The sequence below is a fragment of the Archocentrus centrarchus genome, chromosome 5, assembly GCF_007364275.1.
Source record: "Archocentrus centrarchus isolate MPI-CPG fArcCen1 chromosome 5, fArcCen1, whole genome shotgun sequence".
Lineage (NCBI taxonomy): Eukaryota > Metazoa > Chordata > Actinopteri > Cichliformes > Cichlidae > Archocentrus > Archocentrus centrarchus.
The window spans coordinates 2,312,770-2,327,077 of NC_044350.1; positions in this window are offsets into that span (position 1 = coordinate 2,312,770).

Sequence of the window (14,308 nt, forward strand, 5' to 3'; positions counted from 1 at the left end):
AAGAGATGCCTACTTTGAAGAATCTAAAATATAAAACATATTCTGGTTTGTTCAAGACATTTTTGTTTACAGAAAAATTCCATATGTATTTCTCCAAAGTTTGGATGACTTTCGTTTTAATCTACAATGCAGACAATTTTTAAATAGTAAAAAAATGTAGAGGAAACTCTAAAGCACAATAAGAGCCTTGTTACTCTCCTGTTAAGATAGACAAGATTCTTCAGCAGTGGTGTGTCATCCACCACTTGTTTTCACTTCCTTGAACTATTTTAATTGTCTTCAGTCGACATTTTTGTTAATTAATGAATAATGAAATAAAGATTTTCTTGAACAGTAATCTAATATGTTCTTTCCCATGGCCTAAGAGTGAGGATGATCTAAACAACACACTCACAGAGCACTCTACAGCCTGCTAACATGGAAACTTTAAATGTTAGATTTAAAAACACACCAGCAAAAGGTTTCAAAAACGCGTAATTTGTTCTTTTCATTTAACAACAGGACCAAGAATCCACATTATTATCAACAGCTACATTCACCCTGGGGAAAAACGAGACAGGGAGACCATCCAGACTAAGCTAGGTCTGAATTAGAAACTTGTATAACAACTGTCGTGCTCCAGATGTTCTGTTGACCCACTGAGTTAGACATGTCAGAAACATCAGGAGCATTGGAGTTCATTGCAGGGATCAAGCAGGACTCACATCTTCACCAGCAGCTCCCTCAGAGGGAAATCATCTTCAGATGTCCACTGTAGGCCCGACCCAAATGATGGGTAAAACCCTGCACTTTATGAACAGTGTGACAGCAACCTTTGCTTTGCATAATCTTACAAGTACTGCACATCAGCCTCAGATAAAGCTCAGAGGCTCTGGACTTTTACATGATGTTCTTTTAAATCCTTTAGAAAGTTATTTATTATAATGTATATATTACACTTACTCTGTTACTTGCGTTGGTATGAATGCCTCTTAACTACCTTATGGAAAATAACACACACTGTTAGCAGAATGCAGTGTGAAAGAATTAATGTTTTAAGCTCTACATACAAGTGAAGACCTTTTACCTTTCATCAGGCTGCCTACATCAGGCTGTGGCTCAGTTGGTAGGGCAGGTCACCTACTAATTGGAAGGTTGCTGGTATGAACCCTGGCTGCTCCAGTCTGCATGCCAAAGTATCCTTGAGCAAGACGATGCATTCATTGTATTGTGAATGTGTGTGAATGTTAGACAGGAAGCACTTGAGCATTGAAGAAAGTGTTTGTATGAATGGGCGAATGAGGCATGTTGTATAAAGTGCTTTGAGTGCTCAAGTAGAGTAGAAAAACACTATATAAGAACCAGTACGTTTACCATTTAATGTTAAAAACAGAAGCTGTGCAGGACTGAGATCAGCAGCTTTCTTAAACAACAATCTTAGCTACTGTTTATGCTCCTGAATGTAAAGAGCAGCATGTAATTGGATGAGGCTAATGATGCACATAGATAATGATACCAGTTACATGGACATATAATCCCTTCGTCTTTTTGTCACTTTCTCAGTAAAACTGCAGCATTCACTGACAGTGCATAATATGATAGTCTAGCCTTTGTGTTTTTTTAATCAGTTAAATTTGGAGTTACTACAAATTTTGTCCAATATTAAATAAGTATATTCAGCATAAAGAGTGGACCTATAGGATACTTTGTTGTCACTGGGCTGTGCTGAGGTCTGAATCTGAGGGCAGCTCCTGTAATCACAAAGAGAAACAAATCATCACAAACTGTCAAATGGGAAGTTTATCCCTCAAAGCTGAAATAAAGTCCGTCCCTGTCCTCACACACTTCAGGTTCTGAAATTCTCTTACATTTTTTCAGTCTACAGTTCTGACAGCTGACATGTGAACTGTTAGTATAGAAAGCTTTGTCTTTAACAGATTATCCAGTGTAACATTTTACCTTGGAGTCATTGGTATGACCACCGTGGTCACCTGCAGGAGAACAGAGCAAAGCTTATGAAGGTATTATCACCAGTGTTCTGATCAGCTGCCTTAGCTTTGGAAAACATATATCAATGCTTCATATTATTTGTGTGAAGCCAAGAATACTATGAGAACATTTTCAGTCCTCTCAGTAATTTGTCTTTGGTTAATACTGTGGGATTTATGACCTATACTGCAGCCAGACAGTAGAGAGCAGTAGAGACATCTTGGCTTTACTGGTCCTCACAAACTGACCAGACGGGATCCCCGTATAATAAACACACATTTACAGAATTCCTCATTCAACCGTCATCATCATCACAGTATGAGTATGAGTAAGATGTTTCAACATATGAGTGGTAACAATGTTTCAATCTTGTAGAAAAACACAAACTACTCACCCTTCAGCACTTCATTTTTCAGGCACTGCACTCAGCAAAGTCACTGCCAGCACTGCTGAAATCCAAAATCCTAGTGGTATATTCATCCTGCTCTCTTCTCTCCTTCCTCTTTTGAGCACCACTGTTTTTTGCTGCTACACCAGCTTAACACTATATGACACTCATCAAAAAAGGAATTGTTGCATAGTTGATGGCAATGGGTAAAAAAAAAAACCAAGTAAAAATTAAATTCATAAGGAAAATGTATACTGCATTAAAAACAAAGTTTACCCTATCACCCAGGAAGAAATTAAAGCAGCTATATCATCCATGCAGTCTGGAAAATCGCCAGGGCCCGATGGGTTCCCAGCAGATTTTTTTAAGACATTCTCAGGCGATCTCTCATCTTTTTTGCATTTGGTCTTTAATGATTCACTGGAATCTGATGCTCTCCCTTCCACATGTTATCAGGCCTGTATCTCCCTGCTGTTGAAAAAGGACAAGAACCCATTGGATTGTACATCTTACAGACCTATATCTTTATTAAATACAGATGTCAAGATACTGGCTAAATTGCTGTCCCGTCGACTAGAAAATGTCCTCCCTGCTATTATCTCTCCTGACCAGACTGGTTTTGTTAAAAATCGCCATTCCTTCCACAATATTAGACGTTTGTTTGACATCATCTACACATCTAACGACTGTGTGGCAGAATGTTTGATTTCCATGGATGCTGAAAAGGCATTTGATAGAGTTAATTGGGATTATTTGTTTTTTACTCTGGAGAAGTTTGGTTTTGGCCCCTTATTTTGTTCTTGGATAAAACTGTTATACAAGTGTCCCTTTGCTTCAGTGTTAACAAATGGCCAATACTCAGAATATTTTAGGCTGTATTGTGGAACAAGGCAGGGCTGTCCTTTAAGCCCACTCCTATTTGCCTTAGCAATTGAGCCACTTGCTATTGGGATTCGTAGCAGTGGGGAGATACAGGGCATTCGTAGAGGCAAATTTGACCACAAGGTCTCGCTTTATGCTGACGATTTGCTTTTATATATTTCTGACCCGTTTAAGTCATTACCTGTAGTACTCCAGACGCTGGATAATTTTGGAAAAGCGTCTGGGTATAAAATAAATTTAGACAAAAGCGAATTGTTTTTGATTAACAATAAGGCAATAAAACTCAATTATGGCAGTTTCCCCCTTAGGATAGCGACTGAACAATTTAAATACCTTGGCATATGTGTCACTAGAAAATTTCAAAACCTATTCAAAGTTAATTTTCTTCCTTTAATTGATCAGTCAAAACGACTCTTATAGAATAGAATAGAATAGAATAGAATAGAATAGAATAGAATAGAATAGAATAGAATAGAATAGAATGCCTTTTATTGTCATTATCTAAATGGTCCCCATTGTTGCTGTCTCTTGTAGGTAGAATTCATTTATGTGAAAATGATGCTGCTCCCTAAATATCTGTACCTTTTTCAGTGCCTCCCCTTTATGATTCCTAAATCATTCTTTAAATCTCTAGACTCATTAACTATTTCTTTTATTTGGAATGGTAAACACCCCAGATTAAGGAAAGCCTTTCTTCAGAGGCCTAAACAATTAGGTGGAATGGCCTTGCCCAACTTCCAAAATTACTATTGGGCAGCGAACATCCGAGGACTGCTTTACTGGCAGTATTTTCATTTGGAGCCTTCACCTCCAGTCTGGGTGTCCATGGAGGTCCATGCTGGAGGTTCTGGAACTTCTCTGTCTGCACTTCTAGGTTCACCTCTTCCTCTTTCCTGTTCAGTTCGATTCAGTGGTCCAGTGGTTAACCAGTCTCTTAAAATTTGGTCTCAATGCAGGAAAACACTTGGTCTCCAGGCTTTTTCACTTTTAAGCCCTATTGCAGCTAATCACCTGTTTGTTTCATCAGCTGGCTTCCGGGTCTGGCATGAGAAAGGAGTTAAGTGCTTTGCGGATTTATATTCGGATGGATACTTTCTCAGTTTCTCTGATCTAACAAAAAAATTCGGACTTGCATCCACAAATTTTTTTCAGGTTTCTGCAGGTCAGGCATTATGTGCAAAGTATGACATCACAATTTCCTCGTAAACCTCCAGAGAATCCTCTCGATGCATTTTTGTCAATCAATCCTACTTCCAAAGGCGTGTTGTCTAAACTTTATAATCTAATTTTCAGTTTGCATTGTCCATCTCTGACTGCTATTAAAACAGTCTGGGAACAAGACTTACAATCCCCCATCTCTGATAATATGTGGGACTCTATTTTGGATCAGGTGCATTCGTCTTCAATGTGTGCTCGCCACGCACTTTTGCAATTTAAAGTTGTCCATCGGGTACATTTCTCTAAAGCTAAACTGGCGCGCATCTACCCAGGTGTGGACCCAACATGTGACAGATGTAGGAGTGCACCTGTGACATTAATCCACATGTTTTGGTCTTGTCCCTGTCTGGCTAATTTCTGGAAATCAGTTTTCCATATTATATCTGACGTTTTGTTCTGTAAGATTGAGCCGAACCCCTTGTCTGCCATCTTTGGAGTTGCCCCAGAACTGGACTTACCACGTTTCAAACAAAGAATGCTCTCATTTTCATCTTTAATTGCCAGGAGAGCTATCTTATTAAGGTGGAAGGATCCAGCTCCTCCTTCTCATTCACACTGGATAAGGGATATTATGTTGTGTATGGACTTAGAAAAGATAAGATTTACTGTCCAAGGTCATGAAAATAGATTTTATAAAGTTTGGCACCCCTTCTTGACAGTTTATGAGAAATCTACTACTATTGTCTCTGAGTATCTCCCCCCCCCCCCCCCCCCCCCCCCTGCCCCTTTTTTTAAAATTAATTAATTTTATTGTTATTATTATTATTTTTTTTTTTCCTTTTATACATATTTGTGGATAATAGATTTTAGCGTCTTAAGGTTATCTTAAATGCCATTATTCATCTGTTTTTTTTTTTTTGTTTTTTCTTTTACTTTGAGCAAATGTTATATCTATATTGTACCTCAGTTTAGTTTTGTGTGGGTGTGTCTGCTGTCTGGGGTTTTGTTTGTGGGTTAAAATCTGTTAAAATTTGATTACTACACATCGCTTTGTATTGTATCTGTCAATATATTTCCAGTAATCAATAAAGAGACATTTGAAAGAGAAAAACAAAGTTTAGCATTGGCTCACAATAGATAGAACCATGACTTAAATGTACAGTGGAAGCGCCCACTTTACTGTAATTCTGTAAGCATCCACTATAATCCGATATAATGAGGTTGCCCTCTTTGATAATCATTTTGACTGGACCCTGAAGGGGCATTGTCCCGGCTGCCCTGTCAGACATTAGGCCTTTGGCAAGTGAGGTGACAAGACACAGATGCTGCAGAGATGGGGGAGCTCGCCAGACAAATGATCATATCAGCCAACCAATCAGTCCATGATGTATTGCTGAAATCACTGTATTGGAAACCACTCAGAGCAAAAGGCCTATCAGAGCCTGCTTGGATTGTCTTTGCTGATGAAACAAAAACTTGGACTCAGCACACTAAGTGTTGTCTGTTATTGAATGGAAACCACTAAGAGTAAAAGACATATTACAGCATGTTCACAGTTTACAGCACACCAAGCTAAATCCACTAAAATCACTGGTAAACATGGTGGTGTATAATCATGTTTTTGTGGTGCTTATGCACTGCAGGAACAGTGAGGCTGATCAGAACTGAAGTAAGGATGAGTAGAAGAAGAAGAAGAAGAAACAGCCTTTATTGTCCCACAGAGGGGAAATTTGGGTGTAACAGCAGCCGCAGTTATTATAAATATAAATAAAGATATAATAATTTACACTATTAAGAAAAGAATATATATATATATATAAAATCAACAAACAAGATTAACCTTAATACTACTAATAATAACACTATATACAATGTACATGATGTGCCTGTGTGTTGAACCTTAACAGGCCGGACTATTTACAGTATATTATATATTATCCTACATTGTGTAGGTTATTGTGGTTTTTGTTGGGAGCAGTGATGGTTATACAGTCTTACAGCTGCTGGGAGGAAGGATCTGCGGTAACGCTCCTTTGTGCATTTAGGATGCAGCAGTCTGTCACTGAAGGAGCTCTCCAGCTCAGCAACAGTTTCATGCATGGGATGGGAGACCTTGTCCATCAGTGATGTTATTTTGGTCAGAGTCCTTCTGTCTCCCACCACCTGCACTGAGTCGAGAGGACATCCTAGGACAGAGCTGGCTTTCCTGATGAGCTTGTCTATCCTCTTCCTCTCAGCTGTAGACAAGCTGCTGCTCCAACATACTGCTGCATAGAAGATGGCTGATGCCACCACAGAGTCATAGAAGGTCTTCAGGAGTGTCCCCTGCACTCCAAAAGACCTCAGCCTTCTCAGCAGGTAGAGTCTGCTCTGACCCTTCCTGTAGAGCGCATCAGTGTTATGAGTCCAGTCCAGTTTATTGTTTAGGTGAACACCCAGGTACTTATAAGAGTCCACTATCTCAATGTCCACTCCCTGGATGTTCACCGGTGTCCGTGTGGTGGGTCTGCGCCTGCGGAAATCCACCACCAGCTCCTTGGTTTTAGCGGCGTTGATCAGGAGGTGGTTCCGCTGGCACCAGTCCACAAAGTCCTGAGTCCACTGTCTGTACTCTGAGTCATCCTCACCTGTGATGAGGCCAACTATGGCAGAGTCGTCAGAGAACTTCTGCAGATGGCAGCGTGGGGAGTTGATGGAGAAGTCTGCAGTGTAGAGGGTGAAGAGGAACGGTGCCAGCACAGTTCCCTGTTGGGCCCCCGTACTGCAGACCAGCCTGTCAGAGACACAGCCCTGTGTCCTCACGTACTGTGGGCGGTCAGTGAGGTAGTCCAGTATCCACTCGGAGATGTGGTGGTCCACTCCTGACAGTTCCAGCTTGTCTCTCAGAAGTCCTGGCTGGATGGTGTTAAAAGCACTGGAGAAATCAAAGAACATGATCCTCACAGTGCTTCCAGGCTTCTCCAGGTGGGTCAGAGCTCGGTGCAGGAGGTAGATGATGGCGTCATCCACCCCAATGCCAGTACTGTACCTTCAAACCTATAGCTAGTCAAAGAACTGCTTCCAAGTGGAGATACCTTAGATTGTACAACCATAGAGCATGACACTGACCATAACCAGACAGGCAAGACAACACCGAAGTGGCTTTAGGAGAACTCTGACTTTCTAAGAATGGCCGAGCCAAAGTCCTGACTCATGAGAACAGCATTATAGGATTTATCATCATCTAATGATGAGGTTACAGATGGTCACCAACAGATTGCACTCACCTCATCACTTCAAATCAGTGAAAACATGCTGGCTAGGCTTGTGCCGTATACCATTTATAATAATGCTAGTATACACTTTTACATGATAAAAAAGTGTTTTATCTTACAATATCAAGGATATAACAACACCATACATTTACTTTGCCTGGCACACACAACAATGACACAAGTCCAAACATCTGAGAGCAACAGGTGTGTGTCAGCCTTTGATGATTTAGTAACTAAAATGGGGCTACTTCAGTAGTATGGAAGTGATTTGGCTACAAGAGGTCAGTATGCAAGAAAACTGTTCCTGCTAAGTAGAAACAACAAACTTGTTTCACCACTTGAGTCAAAACCACACATCAAGTACAACCAGGTTTCAAAGACATGTGAAGAGGAGATACTATCAGCAGGTGATACTGTATCCAAAAGTAAACAAATGATTTCACAAAGTGTCACTGGAGCTCTTACTAGTTGCACTTTATAAAACAGGAAAAGGGAAACATTGGATGGAAATTACTGAAGCAATTACAAGATGGAGGCCTTTAAGATACTGGTTTAAAAGCTCAACCCAAGTTGCAACATTCTAGGTGGTAAATATTTTCAAATTTTTCAACGTTTATGCTTTTGACTCATGCTGTGTCACTTCTACTGCAGTATAATGTTGCTGCTGTTGGCACCTTGTGGCAATAGATTCAAATTCAAATTAGATGATGGACGTTTAAAACATTATAAACTTTACAAAAGGTAAAGAGGTCTGAAAGTATCCTGGTGTCATGGCCGTGGGTCAGTTACAAAGCATTTTTGAGTTTTTGAAACCTGCTGGTTATTTAAATATTCAATTGATTCTTGGTTTGTTTAATATTTACATTTTGCTTTATGCATTTTTAGTATCTTAGTTCTTACTCTTAGCTCTACGTTACTTTAGTCTCATTCCTCCCTCAGTAGCTTGTCTGTAGCCTTGGAGGTCAGGCTTAGTGATTTGGAGACCCGGCTCTGGATTCTGGAAAATCCTGAAGCTAGCAAGGCCCCTGTAGTTGGTGGGGAACAAAGTAGCTTAGCCACCATTACCTCTCCTCCAGCAGATCGTGAGCAGCCGGGAAATCAGGACAGCAGGGTGACTGTGAGGAGGCAGCGTAGTCCTAAACAGAAGCCCCCATTCATTACTCCACCAACCTGTTTGTGCTTCTTATTGTTTTTTGTACCAGAGTACTCTGGTGCTCCCTGTTTTCTTTTGTTTTGTTCCAATTAAGATTAAGATGCAGCCTAGGATGGGGACAAATGAAGAACAGAATTCTACACTATATTACCAAAATATTTGCCCACCTGCCTTCACACACATTTGAACTTGTTTGGATTAAGAATGGGATGTTATTCAACACCCCATTCTTAATCCATGGAGTTTAATATGATTTCAGCCCACCCTTTGCAATTATAACAGCCTCAACTCTTCTAGGAAGGCTTTCCACAAGGTTTAGGAATGTGACCATTTATGACCATTCTTCCAGATTTCATCCCAAAGTTGTTCTATTGGTTTGACTCTTTCACACTAAATTTGCTTATCTATGTCTTTCAATTCAATTCAATTCAATTTTATTTATATAGCGCCAAATCACAACAAACTGTCGCCTCAAGGCGCTTTGTATTGTGGGTAAAGACCCTACAATAATACAGAGAAAACCCAACAGTCAAAACGACCCCCTATGAGCAAGCACTTGCCGACAGTGGAAAGGAAAAACTCCCTTTTAACAGGAAGAAACCTCCAGCAGAACCAGGCTCAGGGAGGGGCAGTCATCTGCCACGACCGGTTGGGCTGAGGGGAGAGAAAGACATGCTGTGGAAGAGAGCCAGAGATTAATATCAATTAATGATTAAATGCAGAGTGGAGTATAAACAAAGTAAATAAGGTGAATGAGAAACAGTGCATTATGTGAACCCCCCAGCAGACTAGGCCTATAGCAGCATAACTAAGGGATGGTTCAGGGTCACCTGATCCAGCCCTAACTATAAGCTTTATCATAAAGGAAAGTTTTAAGCCTAATCTTAAAAATAGAGAGGGTGTCTGTCTCCCGAATCCAAGCTGGAAGCTGGTTCCACAGAAGAGGCGCCTGAAAGCTGAAGGCTCTGCCTCCCATTCTACTCTTAAGTATCCTAGGAACCACAAGTAAGCCAGCAGTCTGAGAGCGAAGTGCTCTGTTGGGGTGATATGGTACTATGAGGTCTTTGAGATAAGATGGTGCCTGATTATTCAAGACCTTGTAGGTGAGGAGAAGAATTTTAAATTCTATTCTAGATTTAACAGGGAGCCAATGAAGAGAAGCCAATATGGGAGAAATATGCTCTCTCTTTCTAGTCCCTGTCAGTACTCTAGCTGCAGCATTTTGGATCAGCTGAAGGCTTTTCAGAAAGCTTTTAGGACAGCCTGATAATAATGAATTACAATAGTCCAGCCTAGAAGTAATAAATGCATGAATGAGCTTTTCAGCATCACTCTGAGAAAGGATGTTTCTAATTTTAGAAATATTGCGCAAATGCAAAAAAGCGGTCCTACATATTTGTTTAATATGTGCATTGAAGGACATATCCTGGTCAAAAATGACTCCAAGATTTCTCACAGTGTTACTGGAGGCCAAAGTAATGCCATCCAGAGTAAGTATCTGGTTAGACACCATGTTTCTAAGATTTGTGGGGCCGAGAACAAGAATTTCAGTTTTATCTGAATTTAGAAGCAGGAAATTAGAGGTCATCCAGGCCTTAATATCTTTAAGACATTCCTGCAGTTTAACTAATTGATGTGTGTCATCTGGCTTCATTGATAGGTAAAGCTGAGTATCATCTGCATAACAATGAAAATTGATGCAGTGCTTTCTAATAATACTGCCTAAGGGAAGCATGTATAATGTAAATAAAATTGGTCCTAGCACAGAACCCTGTGGAACTCCATAATTAACCTTACTGTCTGAAGAAGACTCCCCATTTACATGAACAAATTGGAGTCTATGAGATAAATATGATTCAAACCACTGCAGTGCAGTACCTTTAATACCTATAGCAAGCTCTAATCTCTGTAATAAAATGTTATGGTCAACAGTATCAAAAGCTGCACTGAGGTCCAACAGGACAAGAACAGAGATGAGTCCACTGTCAGAGGCTCTAAGAAGATCATTGGTAACCTTCACTAATGCTGTTTCTGTACTGTGATGAATTCTGAAACCTGACTGAAACTCTTCAAATAAACCGTTCCTCTGCAGATGATCAGTTAGCTGTTTTACAACTACTCTTTCAAGAATCTTTGAGAGAAAAGGAAGGTTGGAGATTGGCCTATAATTAGCTAAGACAGCTGGGTCAAGTGATGGCTTTTTAAGCAGAGGTTTAATTACAGCCACCTTGAAGGTCTGTGGTACATAGCCAACTAATAAAGACTGATTGATCATTTTTAAGATTGAAGCATCAATAATTGGAAAGACTTCTTTGAACAGTCTAGTAGGAATGGGATCTAACAAACATGTTGCTGGTTTGGAGGAAGTAACTATTGAAGTTAACTCTGAAAGATCAACTGGAGCAAAAGAGTCTAAACAAATACCAGCAGTGCTGAAAACAGCCGAACATGAAGAATAATCTTTGAGATGGTTATGAATAATTTTTTTTCGAATGTCTAAAATTTTATTTGTAAAGAAATCCATGAAGTCACTACTAGTTAACGTGAAAGGAATACTCGGCTCTACAGAGCTCTGACTCTTTGTCAGCCTGGCTACAGTGCTGAAAAGAAACCTGGGGTTGTTCTTATTTTCTTCAATTAATGATGAGTAGTAAGATGTCCTAGCTTTACGGAGGGCTTTTTTATAGAGCAACAAACTCTTTTTCCAGGCTAAATGAGCATCTTCTAATTTAGTGAGACGCCATTCCCTCTCCAGCTTTCGGGTTATCTGCTTTAAGCTGTGCGTTTGTGAATTATACCACGGAGTCAGGCACTTCTGATTTGAAGCTTTCCTTTTCAGAGGAGCCACAGTATCCAAAGTTATATGCAGTGAGGATGTAAAACTATTGACGAGATAATCAACCTCACTGGGAGCAGAGTTTAGGTAGCTGCTCTGCACTGTGTTTATATACCTGCTTTGTGCACCGGTGTGCAGTCATGTTGGAACAGGAAGGGGACATCCCCAAACGGTTCCACAAAATAGAAATTGAAATAGTTCAAATTGTCTTGTGATGCTGAAGTATTAATATTTTCTTTCACTGGAGCTAATGGGCCAAGCCCAACTCTAGAAAAACAACTCCACACCATATTCCCCCTTCCACCAAACTTTACACTTGACACAGTGTGGAAGAGGATGAATGGATGGATGGATGGATGGATGGATGGATGGATAGATGGATGGATGGATGGATGGACAATGCAATCAGACTGGAACTTGTTCAGTATTATATTACAAATGCTTCTTTGGTGGCCAGTTTCATCATGTGGTCACAATATAAATAGTAGCTGCCATCTGATCATCTTCCTCTTCCTCTCTGGATGCAGTGTGTATCCAGTTTTCTGCTCACCTGACTTCCATAGCTACTACAGGTAGGAGTCTTGTTTGTGCTGTTGTTGCCTCGGGCTGAATTGGTTATGTTGTTCCTGATTTATGTTATTCGTCCTTTTGTTAAAATTGCCTGCAGATTTCTAAATGCCTTCTCAGAATTCTTCACTCCTGGATTACAGGTATGTTGTTTATCTTTTGGTGCTGCAGATTCAATGACTGCACGCCGTAGTAAGCAGGTGTTCTGTTTATAAGTTGTAGCTGAAGAAGCCTCCCATGTGGTTTTAAATTTTAAGGCAGTGTGGGGAAAGTTTTTTCCCCCTTGAAACGTATTTAAAAGTGCATTTTATTTGTGTGGAATGTAATTGATAGGAGATATGATTGCTTAGAGTGAAATTTGAAAAACTCTACCAGAAGTTCAAGTACAACTGCACCAGCTAAAATCAGATAAAAGACAGTACCGCATTATTTCCTTTTAATTCATGGGACTACAAGGCAGCTGCTGAATGTGCTACATTCAGTAAAATACCAAAAATAACAGATACCATGTGGTCCTGCTATAGAAACCTTCTGGGTTGAAAGAAAACATGAATACATTATCTAAACAAAAAAGTAAACAGGTCCAAATGTGACAGAGTTTCTGTTAAGTGTGAACCTTCAAACCTATAAAAGTGTGTACTAAGAACTTCTCAAGGTCTTGTTGTAGATTGAAGTTTATTTGAGAGCACAACATCTGTGTTTTTGTGAGGAATGTGCTCTATTCTATTGGTACAAGCAGTTCTGTGTTCATTAAACCTTCAAAGCAGAGCTCATACCAAGTATTATTAAAAGATGAAAAGATAATGGAAAAAGAATAACCAATGTGATTGAATTAACTCTATGAGTGACTCCAGTATTTTCCCAGGTGTCTTAATATGTTATTTGGCTTTGGGAAATATCAGGAACCACAAACCACATAAACATCTTCTTCTTCTTTTTTTTTTCTTTCCAAAATTTAGTCACATAATTGTTCTATTTATCACTCTTACTTTAAATGTTTGTCATTACAACAACTTGTGGGCAAAGTGGGTGCTTGAGAATTTATATGGAACATTCTTGAGTATGTTGTGTTGACTGAGGTGGTAGACTGGGTCCATCACATGTCAAAGTGCCCTTTGGGTAAGATACTGAACCCCATGTTGCTCCAGATGACAGGCAGGTACCTTGGTTTGTCACCACTGGTGTGTGTCTTAATAAGAAACTCACTGTAAACAGATCTGTAGAAATGTTAGTGTAAAAGCTGGTAAGTGTAGATCATTTAATGTGTACTGAAACTCTGTAGTTCTCTGTAATGGATTGCAATTGCATCTGCAATTAAATCACAAACTGCCTCAGTCTTTAAATGTTGCCAAATGCGGCTCACTGAGTAGTGCTACTGTGGTTAAAACGGCTTATTTAGCTTTGCTCTTGCTGTACCAAATTTGGTGGGACTGAAATAAAAAATTCAGTGACATCAGTGTCACTGGCTCTAATTTATCATTTTGATCGACATAAGAGTAAAAGATGTTTGGTTTATTTTTGTTTCCTTTTCAAATCTCAAAACCAGAATTTATGTGGTTAATAATCGCTGTCCCCATGGTATGTGTATTTCTAGCACATAAACCATAATTGAGGCTGGGCAACAAAACAACAAAGATTAGGAGATCTTTGTGGTTATGGTTAAAAACCAAGTATAAACCAAGTCTAAAGTGTTTTTGACAAAACTCAAACTCTAGTGTGCAAAAAAAAAACAAAAAAAAAAAACTGCGCAACCAGTTAACAAACCTTACCAACGCAAGTCATCTTCTAATGTTACACAACAAAAAAGTACACATTGTCTGCTGGACTGTGATAGGACATAAATCCTTCTTTAGTCTTTTGCAGGAAAATTGCATGTAATACTGATCCATCTACCATAAACCCATGCACTCTTACTTTCCAACTAGTTCACAAAGTGCTGACTGCCTCCTGCACTGACATGAGCAATGCCTCTTACCCAACTTCATGTGCTACTGAATATGGTAAATGGTAAATGGACTAGTTCTTATATAGCGCTTTTCTACTCAGTCAGAGCACTCAAAGCGCTTATACAACACAACAATATCAGTGTCATCCAATATCAG